Here is a 10749-nt window from a genome sequence, read left to right as displayed (position 1 = left end):
TCATGGAGCAGATCCTCCTGGAAACCATGGTGAGGCACATGGAAAACGAGGAGGTGGTTGGTGACAGCCAACAGGGCTTCACCAAGGGCAGATCGTGCCTGACAAATATGGTGGCCTTCTACGATGGGGTCACGACCCTGGTGAATAAAGGACAGGGCAACCAGTGTCATCTACCTGGACTTGTGCAAAACGTTTGACACTGTCCTGCAGGACATCCTTGTCTCTAAACTGGAGAGACATGGATTTGACAGATGGACCGCCTGATGGATAAGGAGCTGGCTTGGTGGTTGTTCTCAGAGTGGTGGTCAACAGCTCAATGTCTGAGTGGAGACCGGTGACAAGCGGCGTTCCTCAGGGATCGGTGTTGGGACCAGTGCTGTTCAACAGCTTCATTAGTGACATGGATGACGGGATGGAGTGCACCCTCAGCAAGTTTGCTGACGACACCAAGCTGTGTGGCGCGGTCGACACGCCGGAGGGAAGGGATGCCATCCAGAGGGACCTGGACAGGCTGGAGAGGTGGGCCACTGCCAACCTCATGGAGTTCAACAAGGCCAAGCGCAAGGTCCTGCACCTGGGGTGGGGCAATCCCAAGCACAAGGACAGGCTGGGTGGAGAGTGGATAGAGAGCAGCCCTGAGGAGAAGGACTTGGGGGTACTGGTTGATGAAAAACTGAACATGAGCCAGCAGTGTGCGCTGGCAGCCCAGAAAGCCAACCGTATCCTGGGTTGCATCCAGAGCAGCGTGGCCAGCAGGTCGAGGGAGGGGATTCTCCCCCTCTACTCTGCTCTCGTGAGAGCTGTGTGAAGGCTCCTGCTGCGTTTCCTTCACCGAGGGCAGAAGTCTGTCATCATTGGTTTGCACGGGAAGCTCTTCCAGCAGAGGTTGACCACTGTCACAAACCTGATGTTTATGGCTTCAGGTGAATGATCTAAATTATTGGCAGGAGGTCTAAAGAGTGACTCTGAGCAGGAGTTCTGTTAGGGGTCAGTGTAATATCAGTCACCTACAGAAAGCTTGAAGATGCGTATGGTGCAGAAGTGTTTGGAATGCCCTTTTGAAGTAATAAAACAGAGGCAACAATGTCTTCTCTGAGAAATCTCATTGAAAGAAAGAAGTTTATTGAATCACAGTATTTCTAGTATTTGGTGTATAACTTCCCTTTCAGCAGTACAAAATAGGGAATCTCCAGTGCAATCTTAAAATAACTTTAAGCTACAGCTGCCTGTGAATTAATTGCTTTCTTTGTGGCAATTGTTAATCATTGGCTGCTTTTTTTTTTTTTCCCTGTCCACCTCCTGATTTTAATTCATGGAAGTTTGTGCTCAGTTCATTTCTGGCACAGTTCTAAGTGTTGACAAGTCCTATCGATCTCTTGGCTAAGTCAAGAGCAAATTGTAACATGAGCGGTAAACCCAACCCACTTACCTATGAAGAACATGTTTTAAAGCAAACTTCAGGAAATCAAGTATGGCTGCTTTTGCCCAGGGCGTGTGCTCTCCCTCCTTCCACAGAAAAGTGTTTTAGGAGATGATGTTTTACTACTAGAAATATGACACTCTCTTTGTTTTCATCACGAAGCATTTATCTTAGCATTATTACATACAGTGTATTGGACCAAAAAAAGGGGAATTTATTAGCGTGTTTACTTTTTTTTCTCAATTCTTTGTTGATGCTTATCAAAATGTTATTTTGTTTCATGATAAATTCCTGTTAAACTAAACTGAGCTGTGTGTTTTCTGGTTAGATAATCTAGCCATGTAGATAAAATACTCCGGTTGGGGCCTTTAAATCTAAGACTAAGATAGAACAAAAGGCTTGTGCTGAAGGATAGAGTTTAGTTTAAGAATTAAACAGGATTTTGTGGACATGTATCACTGGATCACCTGATGTGGTGCTGTTCATATTGTTCCTTTATCCCATTGCTGTTTTGTGACAGTTGGAATTGCTGTGGTCATTTATTTACTCAAATCCGCCTTGAAAGCAGTAATTTATGAATAAAGCAATAGTATGCGTGAAAAGCCTAAGCCATAACAACTCCTCCTTTCAGTGTACAGTACCTCTAAAAGTCTCGGATCAGCAGTCTGTCCAGTGTACTGGTGAGTACACTGGACATCACACTGGAGAGTGTGGATGGTGGCTTTTGTGTTCTGTATATTGGTATTTTGGGTATCCTTTTTTTCCAATTGGAAATGCAACTTGATAGCATTGAAAGGTGACGTTTTCTTCCCCTTCCCTTGACCCTCTGGAGAGGAACTGGCTGGAGAGAGGTGGGGCTGCTGGACCAGTCACAGGGTGCAAACTCAGTACTGCATCTTCGTTTCAGGCTTGTTGGAGAGCGAGTGAATATGGAGAGATGCGATGAGATCAGCCCGGAAGTACTTCAGATGCTGGTTTCTGTGCTGAAGCCACTAATAGAGGTGCTGACTTCAAGTATGATTTTTGTCTTGTCAGGAGTAGGATCGAGTGCCTCAGGAGTGGGACCTTTTCAGAACTCAACCAGTTTCTTTTTTTCCCATTTCATCGCTGTGACCGTAGCTATACATCTGTCTGCTCTTTAAAGACATTAATTACTCTTCATGTGAAATCCCTGCTCCAGTGCCCAGGAGAGGCAGAGCAGGCGGGCTCTTGTCTGCCTCTGGCATTCCGCGAGGGGTGAGGTGGCTGGTGCAGAGCATGCGGCTGCTCTGGATTGCTTTGATCAGTAATACCCGTGTTCTCTGCTGAAATGGATCCTTCCTGTGCCTGGCAGGTTTTAAATAGAAAGAAAATTCAAAAAGAGTATGTTAAAAACGCTGTTGTTGTTGTTGCAAGGAATCCAGAGCCTGGAATAGGTATGCGGAGTGTGGCCGAAAAGCAGTTTGTAGGTAACCTACCTGTCAGGTAGCTGTAGTTCGTTACTGCTGCATTGCGTTTGACGTGTGAATGAACGCTCCGCCTCTGTGACGCAGTAAAGCTTTCAGTCACCCGGTCACTTCTGTCTACTTCAGCAAAGCATCTGCAGGAGGGTGGAGGCCTCATGGAGGGGTCTCTGTGCTAGTCACCCCCTCACTGGGTCGGGGTGCTGAGTCTTCCGAGCACGGCTGTGGGCAGGGCTCCGTGGGCACATCTGTGCGAGCGGTGCCTTGGAAGATGGCGAGGGCTGAGCTGGTGCTGCTGGAGTTGTCCCCACACATGCTTCCGGCCTTCAGGGATGTGTCTGGTGGCGCTGCACGAAGCCTGCCAGGGGATTGGCCTTGTTCTGCACAGTTCTCCACTCCCTAATTACTTTCAGGAACGCGACCGCCGGCAGGTGCTGGGAGGCCCGAGCTGAATCCCAAGCATTAATGACGGTGATGTTCCTGCCTGGCCGGGTGCAGCCCTTGTGGGTCTGCCTGTCGCTGCTGTACCTGGCACCCGAGGGAGGGCACCCGTAGCCTGCTCCCTGGCCAGCCAGCAAGAATTCCCTCCCTGCCTGGCCGTGCACTTACCACCTTCAAAAAGCAAATCAACCACAAAAGGTTTTTCTACTTATGACTTGAAGAAACATTTCCTGCCGTGACAGCCAGAAGAGGTAGCTGGCCTGTTTCTGGTCTTCTCGTGCCCGTAGTTGAAGCGCAGGTCCCTCTGCGTGTGATCAATCCCATGTCCCAGATGGGGCGGGGGCGTCATCTTCCCCAGGCGGTGCTGTGCCATTCGCCCTGTGGGCAGCGGAGGGTGCTGTTGTTCCAAGGAAACTCATGCAGGCGCGGGCGGTGCTCCAGATGACTTCGTTCCCTCTCTAATCTAACGTGTGTTTTCATGTAATACTTGTTTTTCGGGTTGCTTTGTCTGGTCTCCTTAAACTAGAGCATGGGCCAGCCGATTCAGGTTTTTGTTGTTATGTTTTCAGAATCCTTTAGTATAATCTTGTTTTCAGTGTGAAATGAGAGGGCACTGGTGTGTGGGGAGTAAGGAACATTATTAGAAGCTGGGTTTGTGCCCATGACATCTTTCTTAATGCTGAACATTGACTTTGTACGATCTGAACACACACAATATCCACTGTTCCGTCACAGTTATGAGAAGGTAGAACATAAGTTTTTGTCCAACTCGTGCATTTACAACCTCTTGAGTTTAGTGGGACAGGCTTTGTTGTGCAGTGTTATCTTATATAGAGACTTCTATTTATATAGAGGCATATTTTATATGCAGAGACCTCTCACTTCCAGTTAAAGTTTGGCATTCTTTGTATCTGTCAAGCACCAGATTCTCTGCCCTGCACTGTCTACAGGAACTGAAAGGCCTTCAGGGATCTGATATTTTAGGAACTGTGTAATTAGCAGGAAAACTTGTTGCTCTCAGGAAGCAGAAATGGGTGGAAAGATGAGGTTTTGAAAACTATTTATTTTTTCATTTCAACCAGTTGTGGTACCAGAGGTGGCAGTTGTGTGATGTGATGACGAAGCCTCGGAGCAGGAAAGAGGAAGGATGTTGTAGGGCATGGACTACTCTAGCCTCGGACAAGGACGCATTGGCCATTTTTTCCTGTGGGCTTCTACGGTCTGAGGAACTGATTGCCTGATTTTTTTTTTTTTTTTCTGTCAGATCTAGCTGCTGATCCGTGTGCCAGCATAACTTCTTGAGAGCTTTTGATGAGCAGAGGGAAAGCATCGATCTGCTACCAGAAGGTATAAACACCCTTGGGTTTTTCTGCCATTTCTTAGTGGATGTTCTAGATTTAAGGGGTTAAATGGTGTTATATTCTGTATGTGCAAAAGTTTCAGCCCAGGCCCACAACAAGAGTATTTAGCATGTATCTTCCATTGATCTATGGGAAATGGGCTTCTAGATCCTCCTGGATCTAGGACTAATAGAACTTCATCTGCAGGATAGTCTAATGCTTGTAAATTTTTTGGCTACTTCTAGCATTAACTTCAGTAGGTATCAGGACTGCAGAACAAGAGGTTCAAGCCTTGGTCGTTCTTTTACACACATCTATGAAGTGTGTCATGACAGTGAGGTAACCTGAAGGAAGAAAAAGCCGACCTGTGTAGGTGGCTATTTCCACGTACCTTGCAGTAAATGCACTTTCCTCTTACCCTTCCTGTTCTCCAAGCCGCCTCCGGTAATAACAGGCTACAGGCTGCATATAATGAGGCCTAAAAGGCACAGCAGTGTCTCTGAAATCTAGTGAAAGTGGCATTAGAAGTCTTGCTCTGTATTAGTTGCCAAGAATTCTTCCCATCTTGTGTTCTCTCACGCCGCGTGCATTACGTGCAGACCTGTACGTGGGCTTTACTTGAAAGAGTCTCTCTCGGGTTGTTTCTTACTAACAAAAACTTGCCTTAGCAACGATCCAGGTGTCGTTGGCATGACTTGTTGAGAGAAGGATGGGGCTGGGTACCTCACACCCACCTTGTTTCTCTTGCTTTACTTAAGATTTTAGAACATTTTATGGATCGTGTTATCTTCAGGTTATGGAATGTGCTGAACATACGCAGTGATTCTCCCATGCAGCTGGGTATGAACCATGTTAACCTACAGGGTGTAACAGCCACCTCGTAATGCTGTTTACCGTGAGTGAAAATACACTGCCATCCATCACAGACATCCTCTAGCTAGAGGAAACAAAAACCAGTCAGAATGATCGCTTAATTATTTAACCTGTTTACCTAATGTTTGCTGTGGCTCAGTGTGTCACCTCCACTCAAGGCTGATGTATGTTAATCTGTATTTATTTGGAGTCTCTTTCTCTCTCTCTGATGTATCTTACTGGGCTCTTCTGTTGCAGAGTAGGCCCCAGGCAGCCCTCCCAGCTGCATGGTCCAAGAGGACACTGCGCTTGATGGCTTGTGACGGTTTGCTGCAGTCCGTGCGCAGGTAGAGCCTGGATGTTACTGAGGCCTATCAGCTGTATGTGCCGCTTAGAGAGCGAACGGCTGCAGGGGCTGCCGCTGAGGAGGGAAATGGCTGGTGCGGAGGGGGGATGAGAGAGGACTACCAACTGGTAAACGTGCGGGAGAAGAGGGGGAATCGTTTACTGTTCTCATTCCAGAAGAGCCGGGTCCCCCCAGCAACACTGCTGAGTAGTAAGGTCAGAAAGAAGATGAAAAAAACTGCCATGTGGCAGGATTAAATTAGGGAACTTGCCGTTCCACGGCACTGTGGAAGGCACAACTGTAAACAACACCTAGAACATGGAAAGACAGGTTCACGCAGATAACTCCATTGGTACTTTTAGACCAGTTCAGTGCCTAGCTCACGCTGCTCTCGGCTGCCTTTTCTGGGAGCTAGCAGGGAGCCCTCTACTGTTCTGTTTCTGATGCTCTTTTGTGACTGTTGCTGCTGGCAACCAGTTAGTGGATTAGATGGCCAATCCTCTGACCCAGGTGGCAGGCTTTACTCCCTCACCCCCTCCCCTTAACTCCTTGTCTAGCAGTTGGTCTATCTTCCCCACCGCTGCCTGCTAAGTCCTATGTTAAAAAAGCCAAATATTCCCGTACGACTTCCTCCACACAAGGAAGTGCTGCGCTGCCAGGAGGTTGTTAATTAATGGCCTCTTGGGAGTGACCTTGATGACTGCCTAGATGAGCTGAAGTCATTCAGTGGAGACAACTGTCTGTCAGGGTGGTGTAGATGTGGCTGCTCCTGCCCTAGGTGGGGGGGAGAAGACAGGACAGTGTTTCTCAACCTGTTTTAATCGAACACTCACCTAAACCTGTTTTCTCCAAATTTATTCATTTGCATGGGGGTGTGTTTGTGTGTAGATGAATGTGAGACCTTTCTAGTAAGTGTTAGTGGTGGTTTGCTAGGCTGCGCTCCGGTATCTGTAAAATAGCGCTGGCTGCTCGAGCAGCCTACCTCTTCTGCAGCGTGAAGGGGGACAGCAAAAATCCTGTGGCCCCTCTTCCACGGTGCGAAGGTGGTGGTGGCAGGTACGTGCGTGTGTCAGCCACACACCAGCACCTGCAGTGTCGGACTAACCCTCCAGCCCGCCTTTCCCCAGGCTCACTTGCAGGGCTGAATGCAGCGTTGTGCTTGCCTTACTGTTCACAAAACGCACGAACTGTAGTCTCACTACTAGCTTTTTCAAGACTATACTGAACTGAAAGGGCTAAGTTGTGTGACTGCCTTCTCTGTTTTCTCCTTTCTGGATACAGCAGGAAACACCTTGTTTTGGAAGGTTTATTTTAAGCAGACTTCTGCCGGTTGCTAGTCTCAGAAACAGCGGAGGAGGAGAGGTATCCCACCCCACAGCACTGTCACCCCGGGCTTGTGCTTCTTTGGAGCAATGCCGAATGTGGATGGACAGTTGAGATCTCTTCTTGTTTACACATACCAGAATGCCCACCGCTCTCAGGGCGGGACAGTGAACTTGTCCAGTGTCTCATGGGCTGGCCTATAGCAACCACACCAGGGTATAAATGAACAGGCTGAGTTGTGCTTACAACTGCCAGTGGGAACAGCTGTTTATTTTTGACCGTGCACGTGCTAAAAGCTATGACCGTTCCTCTCTCGCTGCATTCCCTTCTTTCTCCACAGGCTGCTCGCTCAAGGACATACTTTGATTTGCAGGCCTGACAATTGAACAGTTTGGGTTTTGAAGCCCCTTCTTTGAGTTTGTCAAGTCGGCTCCCTCGGTAACAGCAAGGGAAAGGTCAAGTAGTCAGCAGCACAGATCTTTCAAAGCCTCCTGAGGGAAGGGACTCATTATTTTGAAAACGAGAACATCAGACTGATAGATGTGAGATGCAGTGTTAAGAGGAGCAATACTCGCGTAGGCACAAGTGTCGCATTCAGCGTTGGTTGGTTTGGCCTTAGGGCATTTGTCACAGTACTGACAACACCTAAAGTTATCATTGCAGTAGATTGGTTTAATAGTCAAATTTATACTTGGTCATACCAAAGGGTGCTGTTTTGTTCACGTTATAACCACTGGTTTGAACCACAGTTTGCGTTTGCAGTCTGAAGTAGTAAGTGCTTAGGAAGGACCGTGACATAATGCTGTTGCAGAGCCCAGTCTTTCTCTGCTGGACTAATAGAAGCTCCTGATCCAGTTGCAGTGTTCTGCTTCCTAAAATTTTGGTTCTACTGTACAAAACCCGCTCCCTGGAGCAAAGGGATTTGCTGTATGACATGATCAAGCTCAACAGATGTCTGTTTCCCCAACAAGGCTCTGGAGAAGGGGACTCCCCTGGTATCTCTTGGTAGATGTTTTGAAGGTAATTTCTGTTCCCAGTGGTAGGAAACGAGTCTTTCCAAAGGGCGGGATCTACCCCAGTTCCCCATGGACTCAGTGGCCGACAGCTGCCTGGCAGCACCATGGCCTTGGCAAGGACAAGGCAGGAAGGGACTGCCTGCCTGAGTGCGCGGGGCACTCCGTGCACAAGAGGCTACTACTGGCACTGCCTTGTGTGAGAGGGGAGCGCACAGGCTTGTATCCCTTGCCTCAAATTCCCGAGAATCTTGTGTGTGGTAAATGCAACACTTCAGAAACCTTCACAAAACCTGTGCTCACACTGCCTGGCATGTAGTCCGTGTGCATTTCAGCAGCCGAGAACAGCATTGCAAGACTGGGACGTGGCTTAGGCTTTAGGACACTGTGTTAGAGTTCCGTGTTGGGAAGAGGAGTGAGGCTGCAACAGGCATTGAAGGCACAGGGTTAAAAAGCTTGGCGTTTGGTCAGAGCCTGCGGGTAGAGGCTCTGAGGGCCCCATGGTGGAGTGAAACTGCAATTGACGGACAGCCTCTGCAGGGGGAGACTGTCTGGGCTGTAGTTGGTACATGTATGCCATCGGAAAGGTCTGGATGTTCTTTTCCGGAGGAGCTGTAAACTCTGCATTTGCGGAGCACAAGCCTGACTGGCTCTCACAGCGGTGGTGTAATATGCAAGCTGGAAAGAAGTAGCTTGGTCATTTGCCATTCAGTTCTTTTGTTCTTTGCTACTCTGATTATAGTGAAGTCTGAGCCTCGGCTGTGGATTCAAACTTAGCCTTTGTTCGTGAAAGGACCTTTAGGCGTGCTTAACCTTTTTTACCTAAAATTTCCTGGGAGATGGTGAGGCTCTGTATATAAAAAGAATATCAGTTGCAATATGGTCTGTGCTTGGTCTGTTAGTGAGAAGCTGAATGAGCAGAGCAGCATACAGCAAAGGGTATCCCTCTCACAGTACCAGAGTTGTGATTTGACTTTGGCCTTGGATCGGAGCAATTAGGGTGTTCAGGGTACTCTGCTACCCTGGAGTTATCCTGGGAAACCCTGACTTGGTGACATTTCGTTCCTTCCCTGATGCCTCTTGGCCCCAAGGAGGGATATAATCCTCTGTTGCTTGCTTGCCCAGGGAACTGGGATGGATGGAGAGAGGTGGTTTTGATTCCATAAGCATGCTGTCAGTCCTGGAGAAAGCAGTGACGCCAAGTGCTTACCGGGAGAGAGCCATGATTAGGTTTAAATTGTGTCAAGTCACAACCACGAAAAGCTGTAATGTGGCAGGTTTGAGAATAGGGTGATTGGAACAGATCAAGACTGTGGCACCTGAAGAGCAATTTTTGATTGCCTTTCCTTTTCGTTTGATCCTCAGATAATGAAAACCTTGCAGAACACTGTGGCTGACCTGAAGAAATTGCTTTTGCTATCAGCAAGCTGTCTTTTATACTCTTTTTCTAGCCAGTTACACTACCAGAGTGTGTGTTACAGTGGAAGGGAAGAGGGAGAAAACATCCGTTCTGAATTGTCAGTCACTTGGAGAAGTACCAGCTTGTTGTTGTGGGTTAGTACTTACAAAACAGAACCTAATGCAGCTTTGCAGTAACAGCCCATAGGTAGTGTAAGCAGCAGAGGTGCAATTCGTAATGCGTTGTAGAAGTGAAGACGGTTTTACTGTGACACTGCGTATCGTTAACAGAACTTCTAATTTAGTAGTCATAATGGCTTGGAGATGCTGGCTTCAGAACATGGAGTCGCTGATGAGAACCTGTAAGTTACAGATAGCCAAGTTCAGAAAACGTCAGTCATTCTTAGGCAGATGCAGAGAAAAGAAATACTGAAAATCTACGATGAAGATGCTTAATACCTGGGTTTGGGCATGCCCAGAAATGCACCGCTCCTGTCACGGCTCAGTCAGCTCTCCCACTGAAACCCAAATGGAATTTACCACAAGGATGTTCAGCTGCTACTTCATCCATCTGCGTGACCCACGGGGCACCCTTTTGCAAATGAGAATTGGACTTTGTCGGTGTCAGGGTTGCGAGAACAGGAGGGACAGCCTGAGTATCTTGTCTGAGTTTGGCAGGCGAGTCAGCGAGGGTTTCCCCTTTCCTGGCATGTGGTTATTAAACCAACGGAATGCTCAGCATGAATTGGCAGGCAGCAGTGTTATGTGCGAAGCCCTAACGGGCCTACGTCACATGGGGACTTGGTTGGAAGTAGGGAAGATGTAACGTTTTGTCATCTTCGCCTGCTTTTTCATGGCAGTGCTGTTATGCATAGCTGAGAAATAAGTACCGAGGTGGAAAATACATGGAGCCGGTGCTTTTTCTGCTTCAAGTCTTAGTCAGCTGTTGACTCGCGTTTGGCATCGGCTCATCTGGCGTTACTACGATATGTAATTTAGCTCCTTCTGTGTAAGATACTTAAGAGAACTTGATAAAGCTACATGGATATTCTACTTGATGGGATCTCTGCTGTGTACAGCTAGAGAAAGATCTTAGCTATGGGTTGAGTACCTTCATAAATCCCCCAATAGCAAATCCTTTAAATGCTTATCTTTTGTCATGTTTTTTCCCAGC

Source organism: Eurypyga helias, unplaced genomic scaffold (genome assembly GCF_000690775.1).
Source record: "Eurypyga helias isolate BGI_N326 unplaced genomic scaffold, ASM69077v1 scaffold13254, whole genome shotgun sequence".
NCBI classification, from domain to species: Eukaryota; Metazoa; Chordata; class Aves; order Eurypygiformes; family Eurypygidae; genus Eurypyga; species Eurypyga helias.
This window is presented reverse-complemented; position numbering follows the sequence as displayed.